This window comes from Tursiops truncatus, chromosome 14, assembly GCF_011762595.2.
Source record: "Tursiops truncatus isolate mTurTru1 chromosome 14, mTurTru1.mat.Y, whole genome shotgun sequence".
Lineage (NCBI taxonomy): Eukaryota > Metazoa > Chordata > Mammalia > Artiodactyla > Delphinidae > Tursiops > Tursiops truncatus.
Genome location: NC_047047.1, coordinates 16,162,998 through 16,190,873, shown reverse-complemented (window position 1 = coordinate 16,190,873; position 27,876 = coordinate 16,162,998).

Below are 27,876 nucleotides of genomic sequence, written 5' to 3'. Positions count from 1 at the left end.
AAGGGTCAGATAGTTGGATATCCTTTTCCTCATTCTCCTTTGTAATTTTTATATATATAGGGTTTTACATAAATTTTATTTGAGGAACAACAATACTGTCAAAATATAATAATAACATTGAAAGACTATTATTGAATATCTTGATTTCCCCATCGTATCAAATTTTTCCTGTTCTGAGTTCCATTCTTTCTGAGTCTTGTTAAAATCTAACAAGGTTTATAAACTTACTTGAACTCCGTTTTTCACCAGTGATAATAGGTTTATTCATTCATTTCTTCATTTATTATCCATGGATACCCTCAGCAAACCCTGAGAAGATATAAAGCACATGAGAGTGACAGTCTTATGTGCAGACAGACATCCAAAGGAACAATATAGCTTTAAACAAAAATATGCAGATATGGATTTCCATGGAGGAGCAAGCTCTGCAGGTAGGGGTTGATGTTAGGGGGCAGTTAGGGACCTCGTGGAGTACATATATTGGGGGAACAAAGATGTTTGTATTAATTGCAAAAGAAGAAGTAACTTAGAGTCTAAGAAAATATGTTCAAAGGCACACTGAAGTAAAACAAAAAATCAGTAAATGGCTTCTTCTGGGTACTACATTATCATTGAAACAATGTTCTTCTCCTGACTCTGAAACTAAGTTTTGTGAATGTGTCTGTAATAGTCTTTGTGGCAGGCTGGCTGGGATGCTATCTTGGGTATGACGCTCACCACCAGCCTAGCTCTTTTGTGTAGGTTATAGCTAGACCTGGACAGTACAACCTCTTGCCTTGCTTGTATAAATGGAGTTTGTCCTGATTTTTCTTTAACATATGAACCACTACTTCATGCAATTGTTAATAAACCTTTTCTTAGAAATACATCAGCCCAAGTGTTCCTTTAACAACAGAACAAGGAAAGTCTTATGATCACAGATATTTTGACAATGGTACCATCACATGCCCAATTCTGCAATGCATTGTTTACATTATTTTCACAGCAATTTTCTTTGGTCCCAGTCTCAGAAAGGACTCATCCAGCAGGCAAATAAGTTCACCTTATCTCTCACAATTGGATATAGTGTGATATTTTAAGTTTTCTAAAAATAACAGGAACATTCTTCAAAAGCTTGACTCAGGAGGGGATGAATTCATTTATAGATACAACACAAAGACTGAGGAAGCTTTGAAATAGAAACTTCTAGAAGAAAGAACAGAACAAAGCATAGCAGGAGAAAAGGGGATTTTAACAAATAAAGATGCAGAGCTGTTTTGTGCCTCTGGGATGCCATCTTGTGTGTTGCCATCACAAACAAGGCAAGGAATCCAGAATGTGTGTGCCTCTCCTGTATGCTTCTCCTTCCATTGGGAGTCTACTTAACATTTGTTAGAGAAATCTGGGGATTGTCTTCACTTTCACACCTGCATAGCAACTCCAGTTACTGATGAACCCCATGAGCAAAGGTTTCCCAGCAGGAAGAGCAAGACAAGTCGCAGTGACAAAGAGCAAGAAGCAGAGATGCACACACCTGTGATCTATGACTCAGCAGCTTTCTGGAAAGATTGTTTCCTGAATGCTGTTTTGCTTTTGTGTTTTGGTTTGTTTTTATTTTTACCTTTTTAAAAAAATCTCCCCTGTAGTCTGAATCACATTCACAGTATTTGTAATGATTTTTGGTTTGTGACTTAGCCTAGCTCAGATAGTTAAAGCTAGTATAGAGTTCTAATGAGACTAATTTCATGGGGTCAGGCCTCTGTTAAATAGGTTCTGTTAATTATACTACTCATCTGGTCCTCGGTCCCTTAAATGCTATTACAAGGTCAGGTAGGTGATGAGTCTGGGAGGCAAAAAAATTGAAAACCAGAACAAAAGCATCACAAATACCAGAAAACATACACTAAAATAGCTTCTTTTTTCTTTCTTTCTTTCTCTCTCTTTTATTTTTTTTAGAAACAAAATGGGTTTAGGAAAGACACTACCTGTGGCAAAAGCAATACAGTGAATATTCTTAGCCCATCCTGGTGCTGAAAAGAGGCAATAAATGTCCAATAATAAGTCTATTCCAACTGCTTCTACTATGTTCTCAACTATCTCATGCTTCTCCTTCAGTGACTAGAAGTCAACCAAAAATTCAACATTGGCCTAATTACCACCAGAGTTCTGATTTTATCCTCAGAAAGTTCAATCAGATCTTAGAAAAAGAAACAAACAAACAAATTTGAAACAACACTTACTATGAAATACACAATGTAAGTAAGTCACAAAAGTGGATTAGGAAACATATAATGTCATACTCCCAACTATCAATACCTCACAATGGAGCAATGCATTCAACACTATGAGAGAAAGTATTTTGAATTTTAAATTCTATATCCAGTTAAATAATCAAATATGAGGGGAAAGAAAGACATGAGTAGATATGTAAATACTAAAAAATAAAGCAAAAAACTTGAAACATTTTTTAGGAAAGTAGGAAGCTTAGCATGTCGTCCTTCAAAATCAAGGAAATAAAACAAAAACAAAGAACTCGTGCTATCTACAAAGCAGGCAACTAAAAGTAGAAGTGAAGGGTGCCATGTGTGCACAGCTCTGTTAACAGCCTAGAGAACAATCAGTCCAAAATGGTGCCAGAGAATTCAGGCTCCATCACCAAAGGACAATAACAAAACAGAGATGATCAACTTATTACCAGCCAGGGTCCTTGGCTTCCTTAATCAATAGAAATTGGTAAAAGGCCAGATGAGAAATTCAGGCAAGGCTTTACAGGGGCCCTTGCTGCAGTGGGGAGGGGCAGGGTGTGCAAAAACAAGTAACAGGTTCCCTTGCTTGCTCGCTGAGGGGGGGTGAGCTGGTTCCTTAAGTGGGGTGAGGGAAGGAGTGGGTCCAGGGGTCAGGCCAGAGGGGTGGATTAGGTGGCCTAACCACCTCCTTGGTGGTGCTGTGTGGGGTTTTGGACTTTTTGTATCCTGTTGTTCATAATTTGCCCCAACTGTGCATGCATGCAGTTATTTTTAGTCCCTCATAGCTTCTTTGTATTTTATTGCTCCAGGAGATGTTTGTCCAGCTGCAAGCACTGCAGCAAAGGGTCCCAGGTCCCAGGTCCCAGTCTGTCTCAAACTCTCTGAGTTTGTATTTAGGAACAGTTGATTTAGACTTTTATCAAAGAGCTTGTGCAGGCAGTAGTGATAAACATATAGAAATACCATAAAGAAAATAAATGGTAATTATTAATTACATGTGAAAAATTCTCAAGAAAGAAATATAATCATAGCTTATGACAGACTCAGCAGTGCACAATAATTTGCCCTCATGGTAATATAAAGAGAATATTCATTTAAGGAAATATGTAAAACATTCAGGGATGGAAAAAAGGCATACAGTTACATGAATGCAGTGTGTGTGTGTGTTTTGTGTGTTATTTGGAGGAGAAACTGAATTTGGGCTTAGAGTGGGCTTTGGGAAGAAACTGCTTTTCTTCATTTTAAGCCTTATTCTAAGATTTAACTTTAGAATTTCTACATGTTCTACTTTGATTAAAGCATAAATTAAGATGTTAGGCATTTCTTCAGGGGCTGTTGACTCACTCAGATTGGGATGTTGTAAAATTGAGGTTTTGGGGGTGTATATGTTGTCTCACATGCTGCATAATGTTGGCAAAGACACCTGAGAAAAGTGTGGAAATATGCAGGGATGGAAAGAAAAAGAAAAGGAAACAAAATGCTGATGGCTACTTCTCTCTTTACAATCAGCCTCTGTGCCATTCTATCGTGCATGCTGAAAATTGCTCAGCACTGATTCCAAAGTGTGTATGCAGTCCAACTAGATCATTTTTATCCTCTCTGTTTTTTCTTTACTGCTTCCCAGTGGTTTCCCATATTAAAAATTACTCTTGGAAAATTCTCCATCTGTCCTCTTTTAAAAACTCTAAGGCAGGTACTGCTGTATTATTCAATAACTTGTTTCTTTTCTATATAACTTCCTTTTACTTTATTATGAGTATGTTGGTTGTTTTTTAAAGACACATTCCAAAAACTTTAACAGGGTTTTGTGGCTTGGGATTTTAACTGAGTTTGCTTTTGTTTCATAGCAAACAGTTTTCCTCTTGGGAAATAAACTGTGCTAGCAAAATTAAGATTATCCTGTTTTCAAGCTATTTCTGCCTTACAGTTTGGCTTTTCAAATTGCATTTATTTTTTCTCTGAGAAATGATAATGTCAAAAATGTGATCAGGCTTCTTTCTGAAAATTAAAGACCCAGGCAGACTAATTTTTGATTTAGCAATCATTACTATAGACTGATTCCAGAACTTCTTTTTAGGTTTCCAGTTTCACTGGCTCACTAGGTTTATTACTGTTGAATATTTCACTACAGTAACAATTCATCTGATTTGCTAAAGAAGTATGTGACCCTCACTGTTTTTAACTCAATCTGAGACTCAGACATTTGTGAGGATTCAATATATTAAGGAATTAATATCTGGTGCAAAACCTATGGTGAGAAAATATGATGAACAACCCCATTTGTAAATGAGGTTGTATAGGACATGTTCAGCCTATTTAAAAGAGCAAAACTATGTACTGGCTTTAACATATTAGTTATCTCTATAGAGATAAGTTCTGCTACTAATGTGGCTAATAGATTAAAAGGACTTGCTCCTTGAAAACAGTTCCTAAGCTAAATGTTCTGGTTACTGTGTGATTTGGAAAGTAAAGTTTTCTTTCATCTTAAAAGACTTTCCTTTCAGCTGGAAGTGATGTCTCCTTTTATCCATCAATTTCTTTATGTATTTAGCCAGCACAAATTTATTTGGTGTTGAGGTTGCCAGGATGAATGAGACATGCTCTGTTCTCAGTTTTTTATAGATCATTAGAAAGGGATGTTTAAAGGATTGGAGCAAAATGTTTCTAATAAGTGCAATTATTTTAATTAAGATATGATGTGACTCAAAGGGGGCAATGCTGACTTTTTCCTAAAGGTATAGATAATGTAGTGTGTTCCAGATGGAGAGAATAGTGTCTACAAAGCTCAAGGGAACACATTTCTTATGTGGAGAATAAGTAATTTTTATCTCTGTACAATGAGTGAAGAGGCTAGAGATATAGCTGTATGCCATATCAAAAAAGGCCTTATAATAAATATTAAGACCTGAAAGTGTAGATAAAACAAATGGCAATAGAGATCAATTAAAGGTCTCAAATAGATGAGTAATATGAATAGAATTTAAATCAGGCAGCTGTGTAAGAGTGGCTACAAACCTAGGGTCAGGGAATTGAGAGACAAAAATAAATCACACAGGAGAAAACGTAGACTTAGGGTAACAGAAATTTGTTAAATAATTATGTTAAGATAGTATAATGTAAAAAGACTTGTTGACCTGGAATGTAGGTGTATGTTTTTATGTATTTGTGTATTTGTGTGAAAATGTATACTGTGGGGGGATAGGTGATGAAATGGTGAAGTAAAAAGTCATTGATTATTACTATAAACTGTAGATCATCTTACGTGTCTCTGTCTTTCTTCTCAAATAAATAACAAGTTCCTTAAAGTCAGTGATTCTCATGCATTTTAAAAAATCCTGGTGAAGTATAAGTAATAAAATTTGTGTTTAAATACTTTTAAGTCCATTTCCAAAAATTTTTGTCATCCTAAACAAAAACTCTATAACCATTAAGCAGTAATTCCCTATTTCCCCCTCCCTTTATTCTCTGGTAATTTATAATCTACTTTCTGTCTCTATGAACTTGCTTTTCTAGATATTTCATGTAAGTGGAATCATATGAAGCAATTTCTTTTGGATCTGGCTGGTTTCACTTAGCATAAAGTTTTCAAGGCTCATCAATGTTCTAGCATGTATAGAACATTTTTTGGCTGGATAATATGTCATTGTATTTATCCATTCAACTGTTTCTTGAATAATATGTCATTGTATTTATCCATTCAACTGGTAATGGACACTTGGGTTGTTTGCACCTTCTTACTAATGTGAATAAAGCTACAATGGACATTGGCATACAAGCATCAGTTTTAGTCCTTCCTTTCAAATCTTTTCAGTATGTACCTAAGAGTAGATGAGAGAAAGATGCTACATACAAAAACTACCTAAAAATGTAATACTATGTACACTTTTAAAACAGGCAAAAACTAACTAATTAAATAAATAAGATTAAAAAACATGAAAATGGGGCTTCCCTGGTGGTGCATTTGTTAAGAATCTGCCTACCAGTGCAGGGGACAAGGGTTCGAGCCCTGGTCCGGGAAGATCCCACATGCCACAGAGCAACTAAGCCCGTGCGCCACAACTACTGAGCCTGTGCTCTAGAGCCCATGAACCACAACTACTGAAGCCCATGTGCCACAACTACTGAAGCTCACGCACCTACAGCCCGTGCTCTGCAACAAAAGAAGCCACTGCAATGAGAAGCCCGCGCACCTCAATGAAGGTAGCCCCCACTCACCGCAGCTAAAGAAAGCCTGCATGCAGCAACGGAGACCCAACGCAGCCAAAATAAATAAATAAATAAATATCAAAAACAGGCAAAAATATATCATGTTAAAAGTAAGGATAATTTTTATTTTTAGGCTTACATGGCTAGTTCCTGGAAAATAACATGAGGAGGGTTTTTGGAGTGCTAGTCACATTTTGCCTCTTTATTTAGGTCCTGGTCCACTTCATGAATATTCAGTCAACTGTATGTTTATAATTTTTACACTTTTTCTTATAGAATATTTGTAATAAGCAAAAGAAATAAAGAGAGAAAGAAGCTGCAATAGTTTTCTATTTGGCAAAAAACAATTTTCATGGATTAAAAAAAAATTGAACTATATGAGTTGAAATCTTGACCAGCCTATTTCCAGACCTTGGGCATGGAATACTATATGTCAAATATCAGTGCCTCAGTTACTGTAACTGTAAGATTAGGGAATGTATATTTCCATGAAGGATGTTTTAATGATGAAAAGATAGAGTATATGTATTACTTCTGCCGTTAATACACAAATAATAAATGCTGCTTCCCTTTCTCTCCATCCACCACATTTGAGACACTGCAAAGCTGAGGTTGTTATTGTGTTTCACAAAGATGATAAAATTATAATATTATCTTGCAACCATTTAAGAACAGTAAATTTAAATGATTAGTCTTTCTTTCCATGAATACTAGGCATGGAAATAAATATTCATTTTTAGAAGATTTACTAACTAAATAACTAAAACGTGTAAGTAAATATTCTTTTTTTTTTTTTGTGGTACCCGGGCCTCTCACTGTTGTGGCCTCTCCCGTTGTGGAGCACAGGCTCTGGACGCACAGGCTCAGCGGCCATGGCTCACGGGCCCAGCTGCCCTGCAGCATGTGGGATCCTCCCAGACCGGGGCACGAACCCATGTCACCTGTATCAGCAGGCGGACTCTCAACCACTGCGCCACCAGGGAAGCCCTCATTTTTAATTAAATTTTTTTAACTCATTCCATGAGTTATTGTAAACTATAACTTAGGAATAGAAAAGAAATATATTATGAATTGAATTAACATATATGGATAATATATATTAAAAATACATCAAAGAGAAATTATAAATTGAGTTTCAAATGAAAGGTACTAATCAATCCAATACTATTTACTCCACAACTGTTATTGTGCAAAAAATATTTGGTATATTACATAAAATGTAAGTTTAAAAAGTTCTAGAAAAAGTATGTAGATAGTAACCAAAACATGACCAGTCTATTAAGGTGACCATGCTTAATATTGCCGCAGGGAACAGTATAATGCGCTTATTAGAGTAGAATTGAGTTTAACTGAGTTATTGTAGATAATTAAAATTATGAAAGCATGTTCAATGTTCTAATTTTTGATATCACACATTATCTCATTTAACTCCAGTAACATGGTAGTGTTCCTATTTTTAGATACAAAAAAATGAGACTTAGAGAGTTTAACTAAATTTCCAAATTTCCCACAATCAATAAGCCAGACTTCAAGCCAAGGTCTTCTGATCCCTGACCAGTTTCTGATCAGCAAGAGTTCCAACATTTTTCCATTTTGGAACACAGAAGAAATGTTTAGCTCATTAAATATGCAATTTTTGAATCATACTCAACCAACCTCTGGGGATTCTGAATAATTAGTTCTGATTTCTGTCCCAGAAATCTGCATTTTCAACAGTTGTTGATTCTGTAATGGTTACTCTGTGGATCACATTTTGAGAAACACTTGTTCTGGTCTTCATGCTATTTTACCTCAATTCCTTGCTGTCCTTTGTTCAGTACTGCAGACACTGGCAGGAGATTACAGAGTAAGAGGGGAGAAAATTCAGAGCAAATTCCCCTTATTTCACCCCAGGCTGGGTATCTAACAGTCCTGGTGTATGTTGGGGGTACAGTCTCCTCCACAGCTCCAGCTCCCACCAGAAAGCTCCACCTTGGTTGCATCTTCCACCAGTTGACCCTTGGTCCCTGGTCCCCAGGAATATCACATCCTCTTTGTCCCTATATTCCTAGAAGTGAAAGTATTTTCCTGCTTTTGCTAATGTTTGGGTTGCCACACTCTCCTTTTTTTGGCTTCTTAGTTATTCCCTCAGGTTTTTAAATAACTTTCTGTGTTAAATTTCATCTGTTTTAAATATTACAAGTAAGTTTCTCTTTTCCAGTTTGGAGTCTGAGTGATACAACTGCCATAGCTTTTTGCCTAAATGAAGTTAATTCATGATCTCAAATGTCATGTAAGGTAATTAATATTCCACACTGTTCCAAATCCAGGCCACACCTATTGACTGCCAACTGGAGCACAGGAATCTAACTGGTCACTGGAGGCCAAGTGTAAGAGTACAAGGGTTAAACAGAAGTGTTCCTATGAGATGTCCTAGTGAATTAGTGAGTAGAGATTTCATTTATTTATTTATGTATCTATTTATTAAAGCACAAAAGATAGCACAAAGATGAATAAAAGGCCAAAAATATGATGAAAGTACTGGATGATTTTTCTTGCTCACTAAGGTTGCTATACAACATCAAGCTAATGAAATAAGATTCAAAGACTTGAGGAACTGGGCTCATTCTGTCTTATAGGAGTCCACCATCATTTTTGCCTTGAGGATCCAATAGGGGGAAAGAACTCCAATGCCTTTCTTTATTTCTATTTCTTTCTGCAGAGAAAAGATACTAGACTAGTGTGTAAAGTTCTGGGTTCTTCTCCCAACTTTGTTGCCAATTCAATGAATGACTGTAGGCCTCACTGTGCTCATATTTAAAATGAGGAAATTCTGAGATATCTTCCTAATATGCTATGATTCTTGCTTTTGTTTTCTCCTTGAGCAACAAGAAATCTTTGATGAAAGATAAATCAATATTTGTGAAATACATGACTGCTTATAATGCCAACAGAAACAAATGAATGAGCTAAATATCTAGCAACAAATATGCTTTTTACATTCAGAGGCTTCTTTCTGTATAGCAATCAGCTCATTCTCTACCACATCAGCCAGGCAACCTGAGTTGGACAGACTTATGATGCAAACTTGTTTAACTTATTAAGATAATTATATTACATTTGCACCCAGGATGTTTTATTCTGTAGTTAAAAAGACTGAGCTTTATACATTTCATCTTTGTAATATATTCTTAGGAAGTATATTCAAAGCAAAGCTTTGAGGAATTAAAAAATTTCCTTCAAAGAACATTTACTAGTCATGATACACAAAATATACCTAAATGTAGAATAGTGAGTTTTCTCATTTATCATTTTGATGTGCATATCAATTTAAAAATCCTTTAAAATGAATTCTCAAAATTAACCATGATGAAAGAATGGAAGAACAAATAAAATATTCTTCTATTTTGGGTGAAACCTCACGTATACTGCCACCTATCCCTATAATTAATCTAACATTTTGCCAATTTATCTATCTGGAATTCTCAGAGTGTCTGACTCATCCAACTTCTCCATTTTCCTTATTCAATTTTCAATCTCTTTAGCTTCTCTAGAGCTTCCCTTCTAAGATTAACTCCATCACCCACTTTTGTTCTTCTACCTAACTTATCATTATTATTTTACATTTGTCATCTTCCTTTACATGTTCTTTAAATCTTTATTCATTATTTTCATTTTCTTAGCATCATAAAGGGAGAAAACACTACAAAACCCTACTTTTCCATGTGCTACTTCTCTCTTTACTCTTCAGAGCTGCATCTCTAGGTAGTGAAACTATATATATACCACCTAGAGTGAACAATTATTAACATTTTGCTATATTTGCTTTAGGTGTCATGTGTGTTTCACTTCTCAAAGGCCATCAGTTACTACCTAATTACTAAATCCCAAAACCTATACTCACTGTTCATTAAACCTTTGTGTATGTTGTTTGTGTGTGTGTGTGTGTGTGTGTGTGTGTGTGTGTGTGTGTGTGTGCGCGTGTGTGGTCATTTTTGAGTGACTATTACACCTTGTAACTTTCTCCCCCTCATCTCCAATTCTACTTCCCTTCTTTGATACTGACACCCAGGAGAAGCTCCAATATTCTACTCAATTCAGCTCTAAACTCTTCTTAAACGTGGCTCAAGATGAGGGTAGGATAATTTATTGTATTAAAAGTACATTCTGGGCTTACCTGGTGGCGCACTGGTTGACAGTCCGCCTGCCGATGCAGGGGACACGGGTTTGTGCCCCGGTCCGGTAGGATCCCACATGCTGCGGAGCAGCTGGGCCTGTGAGCCATGGCCGCTGAGCCTGTGCGTCCGGAGCCTGTGCTCCGCAACGGGAGAGGCCACAACAGTGAGAGGTCCGTGTATCGCAAAAAAAAAAAAAAAAAAAAAAAAGTACATTCTTTTGGGATTTTGAAGATCTGCTGTAGACCTTAGGGAAAAACCTTTTGTGCTCCATTATTTTCCTTGGTTTGAATTTTTTGTATTCCCCTTTCTTCATCATTGGAATAAGAAAATCTGGAGAGCCTAAGTTAAGGTACAGGCCTAATCAAACACACCAAGAAGGAGATCTGACATGATTCTACAATTCTAAACCTTACTTTTACCTGGAGAAAAGACAGAAGAAAACCTGTACTTCCATATGATTCAGCAGAGTTACTTGGAAACTAGATTATGTCATGGGGAAAATGCATTATGACAAATTTTTTAAAGAGATTTTGTTTTGAGCATTCTTTCATCATCTCTCTCTTATAAATGTATTACAGATATAATCAGTTTCTCAGTGTCAAGCTCTCTGCTATCAGTCAAATGTATTTTCACTAACTTGCTACCACTTTTTTATTCTGGTCAGTTCACTTTTGCTAGTGCTTTTTTCCCTGTTCAATTCTTAAGAGTAACATCATCAAAAGTAACAAGAGTAGCCTCAAAATTCTAAACTTAATCCGTTTTTGTTCTTTGCTCCATAGTCACGAAGTGACCTTAATTATTTCCAGTTCTCCAACTACTACTCTGGGTTATTAAGTATAAAACCTGTAATTCTAATCTGATAATATGCCCATGACATAAATTCATTTCTTAATGCCTACTGGACATTTCTATCTACAAATCCAGTAACACAACAGAATTTCTGCAATAGAATTTAATTTCTTACAGCTCATGTTCTACTTTTGACTCAATTCTTGTATTTCTTTATATCTCTTAATGATACTACAGTCCAAAAAATTCCTTAAAGTTAAAAACAACAAAAAATAACAGCAAAAAACTTGGCGAACACCAGTATGTCTTTCAACCTTATATAAACAGTCACATATTTGGTCATTTGTAATTTAGATGTATTTTTAAATCTGATTTTCCTTTCTATCCATGCTGTCACTTATTCATCCAGGGATCCTCATTATCTTGTGCTTGAACTTCTTAACTGCTCTTCATGCCGATGAGTTTATGCCCAGTCCAATCCATCTGCTAAACTGCTGCCATTATTTTCGGAATCAAAGGCAGAGCACTTCACTCTTCTGCTTAAAAAGAAAATACATATATACATACATAAATACTTCTCTTTGACTTTCCACTTCCCAAAGTCATGGAATAAAACCTTTATTCCTATTCCTGTGTACATGTAAATTCTCATTTCTCACTATTAATATAACACTGAATTTCTCTTCATTACATTGAATAAATCAGACCAATTTTTAGCTCAATAACTTTGCCTTTTCAATGACTAATGTCATTCCTCTCATATGTATAGCAAGTTCATAACCATTTTTCAAGATCTAAAAAGAAGTGTATCTTCAAATAATTCTTTAGCCACTGAAAAGTGAGTTAGTACCTCACATATCACATTCAACTGATTTTATGTTAATAACACATCATATTTATTTAAAGATATTTATCTGGAAATTCGGGTGTACAGACACCGTCTCTTCTTCAACCCATCTACCAATCTCTGCATTTATTCAACTGTAAGGAAAGTCTATTACATAATCAATACTTGAAAAAAATATACAGAGGTAGAGAAATACCTATTCTATAAGCAAAAGGAATTCTCTCCAATTGCAGAAGAGACCCACATTTTAAAAGGGTGTATATGCACAACATAAAAGCATACATATAGTATCAAGATAGCTCAGAGGAAAGAGCAATTATCTCTGTTTTGGGATATGACCAGGGAAGGATTCCTGTCAGTAGTGATATCTGATATGAAATTTAAAGAATGAATTAGCATGGACCAGATGTATAGGGCATCAGATAGGCAGGACATTTTTCAGGCATAGATGATGACACATACAAAAGCAATATCTGCGTTTAAATTAATTGTAATTTACCATTCAATCATTCAACCAACATTTCTGATAACTTATTGTATGTAAGAAACATGTGATATTAAGAATTCAAACATGCTCTTGCATTCAGAGATCACAGATTAATTTATTTTTACTCAGTACACAAATGATAGTACAATTCAGTAATGCCCAGACAGTAGGGAACAGCTCTGTCCCCCACTAGTGCTCGTCATGATTTCACAATAAGACAGCAAACACATTGCAAGCAATTCAGTATATGATTGTTTCCCACATTAGCTAACCTAAAATTATCAGAGAAAGCTCTGAAACACTCAAAATGCACTAAACTACCAAAGCTAGAAAGCAGCGTTCTACTAGTTGAACTCCCCAAACGGTTTATTTTCCCCCAGAAGCATAAAGATGAATGGGCTTTCTGATTTTTATCCCAGCACCTGTTCATTCTATTCACCAAGCTGCTTAATCATGTGCTTCTGCCAAAAGAACGACAGGCCATATTTCCTAATATGTTTTAATGGTTAAAATTACAAAATATTAGATGTGATTTATTTGACATAGCAACTACAATTTGGGACATTCCCAAATATTTCTCTGGGTTATTTTAGGTAAAAATTGTCCTCTGAAAAATGGATATATTTTGTATCTATCCAGTCAAATCTTGTTAGGATGTATTAAAATCTAGGGAGGAGAAGCTGTGGATAAAAAAAGAAGTTTTTCTTTTTTACCATATGCATGTAGCTGCTGTGTTTAACAACACATTTCTTTTTTATTTTCATTGACTATTAAGTTGGTTTACCATCTCTGGATAAACACCTACTGACACCAAACTATTTTTTTAAATGCTTGAGGCAATCAGTTTTGCCTGGCAGGAACACATAGAGCACATGTTTAGTTTTATGCATTTCACTGTCTGGTTCAGCTTCCATTGTATGTGGAGTTTCTCTCGAAGTACTGAGAGCATCTATTTAAGAGCTGACATGGCTTAACAGAGAGAACAGCAGAAGTAACAGGCAAGATTCTGACCGTGGCATGCGAGTACCTTCTCTCTCTGAGAAAAGCATTCCAGTTGGATTTAAAGAGTGGGAAATAAACACGCCAATAAGTAAAAGGCATTCAGCCAGTCTGGTGAGCTCAGATGATTTATCTCCACTCTAATTGTCCCAACATAGTTGAGCCAAACTTTTATCAGAATGCGTGAACACTGTGAATAAAATATCCCCTTGCTTTGTCAGAGGACTTAAAATTCAGCAGTAAACCCACTGTATTGAGCACGTAAAAAATAATAATTTTTTAAAACCCTCATTCTTTTGTATCATCTTTCTTCCTATATTACAAACTATGTTCACTGTACCTTCCAGCTGACCTTCCTATAAATTAGTCATTCTTTGTCTAACTGCTTGACCTCATTAAAATCCTGAAAGTTCGAGTCTCACTAAATTTTGATAATGCCACACAGACTGAGCTGGAGGTTAGAGGTGGTTTTGATTGTTCTTTTATGAGGGGCTGTTAAGAATAAGTGTCTTAGACTTACCACATCATTGCAAGTTTTAAGTATACTTAGCAGCTTCAAGTTCACTTACACACACATACACACACAAACACACACATATGAGGTTGACTATTGTTGTTTTTGAGTTACTTTGTCTTTCCAGGTGAGAAAATGATAACAAACTAGAACATAACAAACTCTGCATATTGAGTTTCCCAAACTTAATGATACTATTTAACTAATATAAAACACATGATATTAGCTTATTTTATAGATGGTATTGATTCCTAGGAGGCTAGTATGAATGCTGTCTTCTCCTCATTCTCAAGGCTTAAGGCAATAGAGAACTAGTGCTGTGTTTTGTCCTCTCAGGTGATGAAGGGAAAGCTGGCATTGCATTTACCTTTTTTTCCAAGAATATGATTTGTCCTGTTATTTCAAACAGGGCAATCAACTAATTCTCAGTGGTTTCCCAGTATGAATGAAACAATGGGTTTCTGGACAACCTCTGTAGAGAAGTGGCTAAAGACTTCATTAGAGATTTTGGTCACTTTGCTACCTAAATAGACCAATTTATTTTTGTTTTCTTTATAATTTCCCATTTAAAATAATCTTGACACAGAAATTAGTTGCTTATCTATAGGTAATCTAGAAAATTTTATGGAAAACAGGTTTCTTCTGAAATCTGAGTCTGAGTGCCTGTATTCTGTCTGCTAACCACATACCATGTGTTCTTCCTCTTGTTCACTCTCTCATATACAGGAGCAGGAATGGAAGAAAGATTTGGGGAGGGAGGGATGACAGATCTTTTTCCAGGTCCCTAAAAACACATTATATCTCACACCTAAAAACTGAATTGGCATTCATACCTTAGCCTTAAGACGTAGTGCTAAGTTCACCAAAACATGAGCTCCCTCCTGCTCAACAAAGCCTGTTTATGAAGAACTGACAAATGCTGGAACACCTTAGTGGAGAATTGTATATTCTCAATCTGTCCCAAATTGATTAGGGTTATGCCCTTGGACACATCCTTTCATGTTTCTGAGGCTCATTTTCTACATCAGGAAAATCCAGATATTGTTTTATCTCCCTTCTACCTTCAAACTTCTATGGTTATATAATTATATGAACAAATTTTTTGATGGAGTTTTTATTGATATATTATGCTTTTATTATCATATATTAATTCATTGATAAGGGGATGTGATAAATTATATTATTCATTAACCAACAACAACAACAAAAAAATGAAGGGTCTTTCCCTTCCTCCCCTCCAAGAATGCTTGCATCCTCTACCATAGAGGACTGGCCACATGACTTTCTTTAGCCAATAAAATGTGAGCAACGATGACATTATGCTCTCCATGTGGAAACTTTGTAAGCTTTACATGTTAGCATGTAGTTTGCCACGTCCCATTTTCCACTGCCAAGGAAACAGTCACATTCAGATTGAGCTTGTTCTGTCAGCCTGGGGCTAGAATGAAGGCGACATGGAGCAAAGCCATACCTGACCTGCAGTGGGCATGTGATGAAAGCAAAAAATAAGACTGTAATTGTAAGCCACAGGGATTTTTGTGTCCCTTGTTTCCATAGCATAATGTAACTTAAACAGACTAATCTATAAAGGGGTATTTCTAAACACTCTGTTCTGCTGCATTTTCTACTTGACTAGGAATACCTAGACATATCACTATTTCAATAAATGTATCACTTATATATCAGGGTTAATCATTATCTTTATTATATTTAGAAATATCTCTGGTACCTGTTAAAGATATTTTTTTTTTATTTTGTCCATCCTCTCCTATCCATGCTCTTTGGCCTGACCCACTCTCTTCTGCCCCGTGACTACTTGTTGGATTTGGACAATGGGTGACAGCAGCAGAAGGCAGCAGTGGTCAGGCAGTTGTCCCCTTCCCAGCCTTCCTCCTCACCATTCTGACAGAGGCTGCATTCCACAGGACAGATCTTCTCAGATGGACATCCCTCTTCTAAGGCGATGAGCTCTCTTCAGGCTCCAGCAACCTAGTTCATTCTCTGTTCCTTCTTGGGATGGTAAATTACTTCCTCTTGTTGTTGCCAGTCCCTGAAGACATGACTACATTATGTCTATTCCCTTAACCCTGCTCATAACTTTTGAATAGCTTCTTTATTAATTCTATTCAGTTTGACCTTCAAGCCTGGAATCAGTTTCCTATGGGGCTCTCAATGCTATAGTGTCCTATATATACTCTATTCTAATAGTTCCTCCAAATAAAACATACGTTATTTTTGTCTTATTTTAGAATGAAATTTATTTGAATTATTATAATTTTATTAATCATAAATCTTTGAATGGTACATTTGAAAAAAATCCATATTTAAACTCCTTAATCAATCCATTCAAATATACAGTACCAGTATGTTTCTCCTTTTAGTCAAATATACATATTGTCTCCCCCAAAAAAATTCTGCCTATTTTTCACTGGGATTATATTTTAGATATTTTTATGTATCTTTATATGTCTTATTGCCATTGGGAGTGAGATTTCATTAAATTTTATCTTCTAACTTGTAATTTCTAGCATAGAGGCACACTACTCTACGTAACTCTATTGTAGCCAGTCACTTCCGAACACTTTACTAAACCATTTTATATAAAATAATTATAACTTTTTTCTACTCTTGTTTTCTGCATTATACATACATAGGCTGGAACTTCCACAACGATGTTTAATGTAGATGCTTCACAATGATTGAAAGAAAAGCTAATCTTACCATCCTAGTGCTTTCCTAGAAGCTGGAGCTACTGTTTTCTTACAATATCAAGGTCCCTCTGCACTCTTTTCATTGCATCCCATGAGAGGAATAACTTGGCAATTGAGTGAAACAGTAAGATCTTCATATGCGTTGGGCTGTGTTTCCCAGAAGACAGAGTCACCGCATTGAGAAGAGATTGTGGGACCTGCCCTGTTAGAACATGGTCTCTAAAGCATGGGTCTCTGTGTAGCTGGCTGGTGAGTGTATTTGACTGCATTATGACCTGGATTTCCCCATTCTTAAGTGCCAAAATGTTGATTCCAGATGAGACAATAAGATATCCTTACCGGGGCTTTGGGCTGGGGACGTATTCTCCAATCTAGTATAAACGTGGTATCTTACCCTTTGAGAGTCTTCAGAGACCTGATACCCAATCCACATTTTATTCATTGTATCCATTTTCTTTGTAAACACCAATCCAACCAGAGAGAAGTAGTACCTAATTGTTCCAACACACAGCTGCGTTGTTATTTGCCTGCTTTTAATAGAAGGGACTTGGACATGTCACTGTTCAACACAAAAATGACTAACATAACCTGGATTCAAAGCCCTTCCATAAATTTCACATAGCAAACGTCACATACACATATCTCTCTACTCTGCCTCGCCAAATGCATGACCTGTCCAAATCAGAAGCCTCATCATTTTGTACATCTACATTATCTCTTTTTCACCTGCCAGTCCATCTGCCTGGCATGACATCCCTGACAAGTTGAACTATTTGTTTTCAAAATTCTGTTTGGAAATTTTTCTTAATTATTCTTGTAAAGTAACATCCTGGGTCATATTGAAATTCCAATGAAATTTCTTTGAATTAATACCACAGTTGCAATAGTAATTACAAGAAATAAACAATTATTATATCTAAAATATATGAAATGCTTAGCATTACCCAAATACTGAGCTAAGCAATTATATGTGTATATATGCACACACAAATATACACATATAAACATATACATATATATTCATATACAAACATACATACACAGACATGTGCTATATAATCATATTTGATATTCACAATACACATGTGAGGTAGATTTTTTTATTTCTATTTTGAAAAACAGACACTTAGATTTATAAATTAATATTAATCAATTTAATTTTATGTTTTGACCAACAGAAATGACCTGTAAGAGGTTTTTCTTTTTTTTAATCCTAAAAAATTAGGTTTTACTTTATATGCAACTGGGGAAGTTTGAAAGCATTTTTTACTGCACCCCACTCAACCTGGTAAATATTTGTCAGAAAGACAAATATTTGAGGCATTTGAAATGATTGGTGATATGTATTGGACTTGAAGGATATTAATAAAGTTGAGAATATCCCTGGGAATAGAAGGGACAGGCGTAACAAAATGTAATCTGTTTGTTGATGTAAAATGCATAATGATTTTTTCTCCTGTTTTGTGAAAGGCATTCAGAGAGGCAGACAGAGTGAAATTTGTTGATTGACCTGAAGGGAGAAATGGACAGAGGGAGCATTGACCACTGTCTCCAAGACTACACGAGCAAACATGCCCAGGCAGATCCATTTGAAAAAGTGCTCCAAGGTAAGATAAGCAGTTACGTAAAAGTTATCAAAAACAAAGTACTCATTGATGGAGGCATTTTTTTCTCTGGAATTCTCTGTTCTGGAGTTACTTTTTTGACAGAGAAGATGGTCCTGGTCTTCTCAAACATTTAGCATGCTTTCCATAGGACTATATGTAAATGCAGTTTTGAATGAATTAATCAGCCATGTGCACAGGGAAGTTTAGGATAATCCTGCCTGGAGGGTCTTTGTGCAGCTGCCTGGGCAGATTCCCAGGTTGCTGTTGTGTGAAGCAGTTTTTATTATTCAGCAGCGCATAACTTTGCTACTCCTGAAACTCTAAAGGTTCTGGCCAAATGAGAGATGGTTTATTGAGATGATACTTTGACTTCCACTCTTATCTTTTTCCACAGACATTTGACTCAAATATTCTCTAAAATCTACCATCATGGCATTTTTTTCATTTTTTTTGAATATTGCAAAATAGAAAAACATGAAATAGTCTATCACCTTAAATTCTTAAGAGAAATTCAAAATAAATTTTTATGAAAGACAGAAATACTTCCCTCCTGATACAGCACAGTAATCATAATAAAAAGGATTCCAGTTGGGCATGCTAAAATGTTGAAGTGAGGAGTCAAATTATTTGTTCTGCATTTATGAAGTGAAGGGATATATCAGCTCCTTACAGTTTGGTTGGATGGGCAATGTCATGTTTAGGTAGTTTGACATGGTGATAATTACCCTGGTTGCATGATTTTCTCCAGTGGGATGAAGACAAAAATGACCTTGATGGCCCCCTCAGTTTGACTAAACTTTAGTCAAGTTTCTTCCTAAACATAGGTCTTCCCTTTCCTTAGAGCATTTACTTAAGAATATGTTTACTTTAGAACATGTTTAATTGCAAATGAGGTTCCCTGCTCCTTAGAGGTGTAACTATTCTTAAAATCCTCTTGCCAGTTTGGCAAATAATCCAGATGGAGTAAGAGTCCTGAGAAAATGTTGAATATTTTTCTTTCTTAAATTGAGGTATAATTGACATATGGCATTATATTGGTAATCAGGTAATGACATGATTCAATATTTGTATATATTGCAAAATGATCACCACAATAATTCTAGTTAACATCTGTCATTATACATAGTTACACAATTTTTTGTGTGATGAGAACATTTAAGATCTTCTCTCTTGATAACCTTCAGATATGCAATGCAGTATTATTAGTCACTGTTCTGTACATTGCGTCTCCATGACTTGTTTAGTTTATAATTGGAAGTTTGTACATTTGACCTCCTTTACCCATTTCATCTTTCCCCCCAACCCCCACCCCTGTCAACCACCCATTTATTCTCTTTTGTATCTAGGAGCTTGAGATTTTTTTTAAGATTCCACATTTAAGTGAGGTTATTAAATATTTGCTTTTCTCTGTTTGACTTACTTAATTTAGCATAGTAACTTCAAAGTCCATCCATTTTGTCACAAACAACAAGATTTCATTCTTTTTGTGGCTGAGTAATATTCCACTGTGTGCGTGTGTGTCTTTATTCATTCATCTATAAAGCAAACTAAGCAAACTTAGTTTGCTTCTATATCTTGTCTATTATAAATAATCCTGCACTGTACATGGAAATGTATGCATTTTTTTTCATGTTAGTGTTTCATTTTCCCTGGATATATTCCCAAAAATGGAATTGCTGGATGCTGTAAAGCTTCCATTTTTAGATTTTTAAAGAACCTCCATACTGTTTTTCACAGTGACTGCACAAATTCACATTTCCACCAACAGTACACAAGGACTCTATTTCCTCCACATCCTGACCAACACTTGTTACTTCTCATCGTTTTTATAATAGCCATTCTGACAGGTGTGAGGTGATATCTCATTGTGGTTTTTGTCTGCATTTCTCTGATTATTACTGATGTTGAGCATCTTTTCATGTTCATGCTGGCCATCTGTATATCTTCTTTGGAAAAAAGGCTATGCAAATCCTCTGCACATTATTAAATCACATTTTGTGGGTTTTTTGCTATTGAGTTGTATGAGTTTTTAATATATTTTGGATATTAACACCTTATCTTTTCTTACACTGTAAATTACATGCACTCAGGCCTTTTGTGTTTGGCTTTAAGTAGAGAGCAACTCTTCAGTACCAGACAGAGAAAAAAAACAAAAAAAAACAAAAAAACGCATATTCCCAGAGAAATCGGCCCAAAGGCTTCTTGGGCTAAGTGTCATTTTGAGCTGGATTTTGAAAACCAGATAGCAGTTTGAAATGTGGGGAGAGAAGTTCATTTTCAGTGCACCTGCCTATGCAAGTATTGGTGTGATCTCTTCTAAATAACATTTAAACTAGCTTCCTCGGTGCTGACATTTGGACTTCCATATTTCTCACGTTCCTGACAGTTCAAACTTGAGGCCCCTTTTGCAGGTTCCTTTTTAATACATTCCTACATGGTCACAGTTAAATGTGACCAAATCTGAAAATTATCAATTGAACAAATCATACAACCAAGTATTGAGTATTGCAAAAGGAAGAGGTTTGAATAATTGAATATATTATAATAGCTACAGACATTTTTAGTTTTCTAAATAGAATTTTAAAATAATAATAAGGGGAGGGTGGGAGGGAGGGAGATGCAAGAGGGAAGAGATATGGGAACATATGTATATGTATAACTGATTCACTTTGTTGTAAAGCAGAAACTAACACACCATTGTAAAGCAATTATACCCCAATAAAGATGTTAAAAAATAAAAATAAAAAAAATAATAATAAGATCAGCTAGGTCTGTATTTTTTTATGAAAGTTCATACTCCCCTTGGATGACTTTAATATTATGGTACAAAATAGCTAAGACTTTGAATCATAAAAAAGATTTCAGATATCATAAAAACAAAAGATATGTCTATTAAAAATGGATTAGACGTGTGATTTAATATATAAATTGGGAGCTGATGAAGTTAGATCTATTAGCTGCATAAGCTGTGGTATCTTAGACAATTCCTAATGAACTGAGAGCAGATTTTCCAAATAGCGTTTATAGCATGATATTGTTCATCAAGAGATTAACAAGCATTCAAATAACTCAGACCCCTTTGTAAGATGCATATGGCATGCTAAAATCAATGAAATTTTCCAGAGGTGAAATAACTTCTGTAACAAATTTTAACCCATTGTATTACAATCTTATTGCCAAATCCCCTCTGGCTTTGGGATATTTTTTCCTTCCATTGAAGGTGTATTAAAATCTGTCACAGTACTAACGTTTACTGGACCTTATTTGGGGTAACACTGAGTCAGAACAGGAAGATTTGAATCATGTTCAATCAGAATATTTATTAAGCAATTCTTATGTTAAAAATATTCTGCTACACGCTCTCTGTGAAACACATGTTTAAAAACAAGTTCTTGTCCTGAAATTATTTACTTTCTCAGCAAGTTAGTTAGACTTTGTTATGGGTTGAAATATGTCCCCCACAAAAGATATTAAAGCTCTAATACCCAATATCTGTGAATGTTACTTTATTTGAAAGTAGGGTCTTTGAAGATGTTTAAGATGAGGTCATTAGAATGGGCTTTAATCTAATATGATTATACCCTTATAAAAAGGAGAAATTTCGACACAGGAACATGCACACAGGGAGGACACAAAGTGAAGATTGGCATTAAGTTGTCACAAGTCAATGAACTATCAGAAGCTATGAGAGAAACCTGGAACAGATCCTTCACTATCACCTTCTGAGATAGCATGCTCCTACAAACACCTTGATCTCAGACGTCTAGCCTCCAGAAATGTGAGATGACAAATTTCTGTTGTTTAAGCCACCCAGAATATGGCACTTTGTTATGGAAGCTCTAAGAAATTAACACAGACATATTCACAAAACAGTAACTAGCAGTATGGCTCATTGTCTATGCATGAAATGATAAAGCAATTCAGAGAAAGGATGACAGTAAGAAGACCACTTGTAAAGGGATGGCTGAGGAAGGAAGCAGCAGAAAAGATGCTGTTGGTTACCTACTAAAAAGTCAACCTTTTCCTGTTTTTACTTGCTGACGGAGCTTGTCTTCTAACATAAGTATTGAAAACACCGTATTTTTGCTTTTCTACCATCCACTCTTGAAACTAGAACAATGGCTTATGGTCCAGTGCTGGACAATGGGAACTCAGAGGGGCTTCTAGAAAATCTTCCTTCCTAGTAAAGGGACACAGGAAGGAAATGCTCCATTTCTTCTTAAGTGTATGTGGTCATATTTAAGTGAAGCTGGAACTTCTACATTGGATGTGCTCTTCCAAGGGAAGAAATTGCTGAAAGACTGAGGATAACCTATATAGGAAACACCAGAGCTCCTAGAGATGTCAATGTGTCATAGCCCTAACTCTCAGCACATCCTGTATCCAGATGTCTTACACATAAGCTAATGTAACTTCTTAACAGTCTTAGTTAAATATTATATTACTTACAGAAGCAAAGATATTCTGAATGTTGGGAAAAGAAAGGAAGAATGCAGAAAAGCAAGAGAATGGTGTGATGATGGATGTGGACTCAGGGGGCTCAAACTATCTTCAGAATCCACCCGAAAATTGTTAAAAACAAAACAAAACAAAACAACTTTCCTATTCAAGGTTCTAACTTGAATACTGCATATTTTATTCAGATTGTCACTGATTTGCTCTTTTCTTACACGGGCCTCTCACCGTTGCGGCCTCTCCCGTTGCAGAGCACAGGCTCCGGACGCGCAGGCTCAGCGGTCACGGTTCACGGGTCCAGCTGCTCCGCGGCATGTGGGATCTCCCCGGACCGGGGCACGAACCCGTGTCCCCTGCATCAGCAGGCGGACTCTCAACCACTGAGCCACCAGGGAAGCCCTGATTTGCACTTTTAAAGATCATTCCCTCCGCCCCAACTCAGTTGCCAAAATACCTTATCTGTCTCCCTGAAATTTAATATTCTTTTCTCTGCATGTCATAGCTGCTAATGTACAACATCTTTGTCCAACTGTTTATCACATTACTCAGTACAGTGTCCAGTGTCATGTAGGACTTACTGCATGAACGAATGTATGAATAAGAATGAATGGGGGGCTTGTTATTTCTTCAATAATATAGACCTAGACAAAATTATTTCAGTCCAAATGGTTTATTTTTTTTCTGTTCTTTACTGTGCCAGACAAATACCTATGTGTTGGGGATACAGTAGTAATTTGTAGTCCTATACACAGGGGAAAGCCATTGAGTTGCTCAAACATGACTAACTTGATCAGATTGCCTGAGAACTGGTTAGGAGAAAGGAATGAGCAAGTGATTTTGTATCAGTGTTGGTCATAGATGCTGGAGTCTTGTTGAGAATCAGTAAAAAGGGTGCTAAGAATAAAAAAAGACAAAAGCGGTGGCATGGAGTTGGTGAATAACTGGTGAGAGAAAAGGGATTGGGATTAAGTATCGATTTTTGACTGAGGTTATTAAGATACTGACTAGGTGAGATAAGTAGAAAAGAGAGAGCAGAGATTTTTTACAGATGGGGAAGACATCAAGTTCAGTTTTGTACTTTCTCTATGTGCCAGGCTGAGGTTAGAGCATTACATTGCTTGTTTTGAGAGAACTCTGGACATCCAGATAAATGGGCCACTGTATTATCCTTCATGCAAGAGAGGGGACTTTTCATTGTATTTAAAGGTAGACTAAGTTTGGCATGTGATCCTCTTATTTCAATTTTTAAGTAAAAGACACTTCCAGTTCTTTATGGTTTGTTAAAGGAAGCATAAAGGCCATCTGAAACATAGTGATAAATTTCATGTGTTTAAGAGACTTTGGTTTTACTCCTTTGCTACAGCAAATGGAGGATGCAGAAAAATGTATGGAAGCATAGAAATGATACACTTTGTTATCAGAGCTATGACAAAATTAGGGCTCTTTCCTAGTAAATATTAAATACAAACTCTTCTCTAATGACCTCAACAGAAGAAAATGAGCATGGACATTTTTACAGTGTAACATTTCCGGTATTATAACCAAAGGTCAGTTGTCATATTTATTATCTCTGATATTTCAAGGGTTTTCAGCTTATCAAATAATATCTGGCAGAAATTTGCTGTGAAGATTTTCAGCTTTATTTAAAAATGGTTTTATTTTGTGCAATATATATTATAGTGAGTTTTGTAAAGAGAATAATTTCCTCAGAAATTTGGAGGAATTTGAGGGATAGCCTCTTTATTAACACAAATCTAGGAGGAGAATTTTGCACAGACAATTAATTCATTTTAGCATTTGTCATTGAAGACTTAGAATTGTTTATTTACAACTAATTCCAAAGAGATCATCTGCTAAAGATATTACTGTATAAAGTATTCCCTTGAAAATGTTTTAAAATTTGTTGAAATATTGTCACTTATATTTCTTCAAATAAAAGAGCATGTTTGGGTAACAAAATCACTTAAGAGATACTTTGATGAAATGAACTGTGATGGAATTTTTCAAGATAAAATCTCATTTTGTTGTGTCCTTCATTTTTCAGGTAATACAGAATACAGGGAGATAGCTTGCTGAACTCAAAAGGCCAGAATAGAAGCGCTGGATTAGTCATCCAGTATAAATTAATGTATAAATCAAATATAGATTAACAGGTTTGAAAATATGCATGAATGGTTAAGTGCTTGAAGACTGAAATGTGGTATGTGAATTGAAACACATGCAACACACAAACTGAGTGGATGCAAGCACCAGAATAGCACAGTACATAAATAAGGCAAGGTTGCAGGGGAAATTTACAAGCAGCCCATCAGCAAAATGTTGATGGTCTACTGAGCCCTCATCCTCCTTCTAAAAGTAGAATGATCAAAGAGAGTGAGTCTCATCCCAGGCTATTTCACAAATTAAGCAGGAAGTTGAAAGGCAGCAGGGTCACCCAAATATTATCATAGAAATTTAAATTAAATTAGAATTCCTGGATTCACATGGTTGAGCATATTACCTCATTGGCAAGATGAACATCCTGACTGAAGAGACCAGCTGTATTGGATATTTGGCATTTCAGGGTTGATATCAGCTGGAGACTGGCCAGTTCATTTCTAGGCTCTCTGAGAAGTGAGAGCAGTCTCTTAGCCAGTAATAACTTGGTCTCTCCTAACACTAGAATCTGGGAACAATTTCCTTTAAAAAAAAAGTCTTATATCTCACCCATCTTTATATCTTTGTGTCTACCATTATGTCTGACATAAAATAATTTCTCATTTATATATATATATATATTTATTTATTTATTTTTATTGCAGTATAGTTTATTAACAATATTATGTTAGTTTCAGGTGTACAGCACCTGTACAGCAGTGATTCAGTTATACAAATACATGTATCTATTCTTTTTCAAGTTCTTTTCCCATTTAGATTATTACAGACTATTGAGCAGAGTTTCCTGTGCTATACAGTAGGTCTCTATTGGTTATCTATTTTAAATATAGCAGTATGTACATATCAATCCCAAACTCCCAATTTTTCCCTCCCCACCATCCTTTCCCCTGGTAACCATAAATTTGTTCTCTAAGTCTGTGAGTCTGTTTCTGTTTTATAAATAAGTTCATTTGTATCTTTTTTTTTCGGTTCTGCATATAAGCAATATCATATGATATTTGTCTTTCTCTGTCTGACTTACTTCACTTAGTATGATAATCTCCAGGTCCATCTCTGTTGCTGCAAATGGCATTATTTCATTCTTTTTAATGGCTAATATTCCATTGTATAATGTAACACATCTTCTCTAACCATTCATCTGTTGGTAGACGGTTAGGTTGCTTCCATGTCTTGGCTATTGTAAACAGCATTGTGATGAACATTGGTGTGCATGATCCCTTCGAACCATGGTTTTCTCAAGATATATGCCCCAAGAGTGGGATTGCAGGATCATATGGTAGCTCTATTTTCAGTTTTTTAAGGAACCTCCATACCATTCTCCATAGTGGCTGTACCAATTTACATTCCCACCAACTATGTAGGAAGGTTCCCTTTTCTCCACACACTCTCTAGCATTTATTGTTTGTAGAACTTTTGAAGATGGCCATTCTGACTGGTGTGAGGTGATATCTCATTGTAGTTTTGATTTACGTTTCTCTAATAATCAGCGATGCTGATCATATTTTCATGTGCCTCTTGGTCATCTGTAAATCTTCTTCAGAGAAATGTCTATTTAGGTCTTCTACCCATTTTTTGATTGGGTTGTTTGCTTTTTTTGATATTGAGCTGCTTGTAAATTTTAGAGATTAATCCTTTGTTGGTCACAACATTTGCAAATATTTTCTCCCATTCTGTGGGTTGTCTTTTTGTTTTGTTTATGGCTTCCTTTGCTGTGCAAAAGCTTTTGAGTTTAATTAGGCCCCATTTGTTTATTTTTGTTTTTATTTCTATTACTCTGGGAGGCAGATCAAAAAATATATTGTTGTGATACGTGTCAAAGAGTGTTCTGCCTAAGATTTCCTCTAAGAGTTTTATACTATCTTTCTTACATTTGGGTCTTTAACCCATTTTGAGTTTATTTTTGTGTATGGTGTTAAAGAATGTTCTAATTTCGTTTTTTTATATATAGCTGTCCAGTTTTCCCAGCAGCATTTATTGAAGAGACTGTCTTTTCTTCATTGTATAGTCTTACCTCCTTTATCATAGATTAATTGACCATAGATGTTTGGCCAATACACCTAATTGACCATAGGTGCATTTCTGGGCTTTCTATCCTGTTCCATTGATCTATATTTCTGTTTTTGTGCCAGTACCATACTGTTTTGATGACTGTAGATTTGTAGTATAGTATGAAGTAAGGGAGCCTGATACCTCCAGCTTCATTTTTCTTTCTCAAGATTGTTTTGGCTCTTCAGGGACTTTTGTGTATCCTCAAATGAATCAGGGTGATATACCACATCAACAAATTGAAGAATAAAAACCATATGATCATCTCAATAGATGCAGAAAAAGCTTTTGAAAAAATTCAACACACATTTAAGATAAAAACTCTCCAGAAAATGAGCATTTAGGGAACATTTCTCAACATAATAAAAGCCATATATGACAAACCTACAGCTAGCATCATACTCAATGGGGAAAAGCTGAAAGCGTTTCCTCTAAGATCAGGAACAAGACAAGGATGTCCATTCTCACCACTTTTATTCAACATAGTTTTGGAAGTTCTAGCCATGGCAATCAGAGATGAAAATGATATAAAAAAATCCAAGTTGGAAAAGAACAAATAAAACTGTCACTGTTTGCAGATGACATGATACTATACATAGAAAATCCCAAAGATGCCACCAGAAAACTACTAGAGCTCATCAATGAATTCAGTAAATTTGCAGGATACAAAATTAAT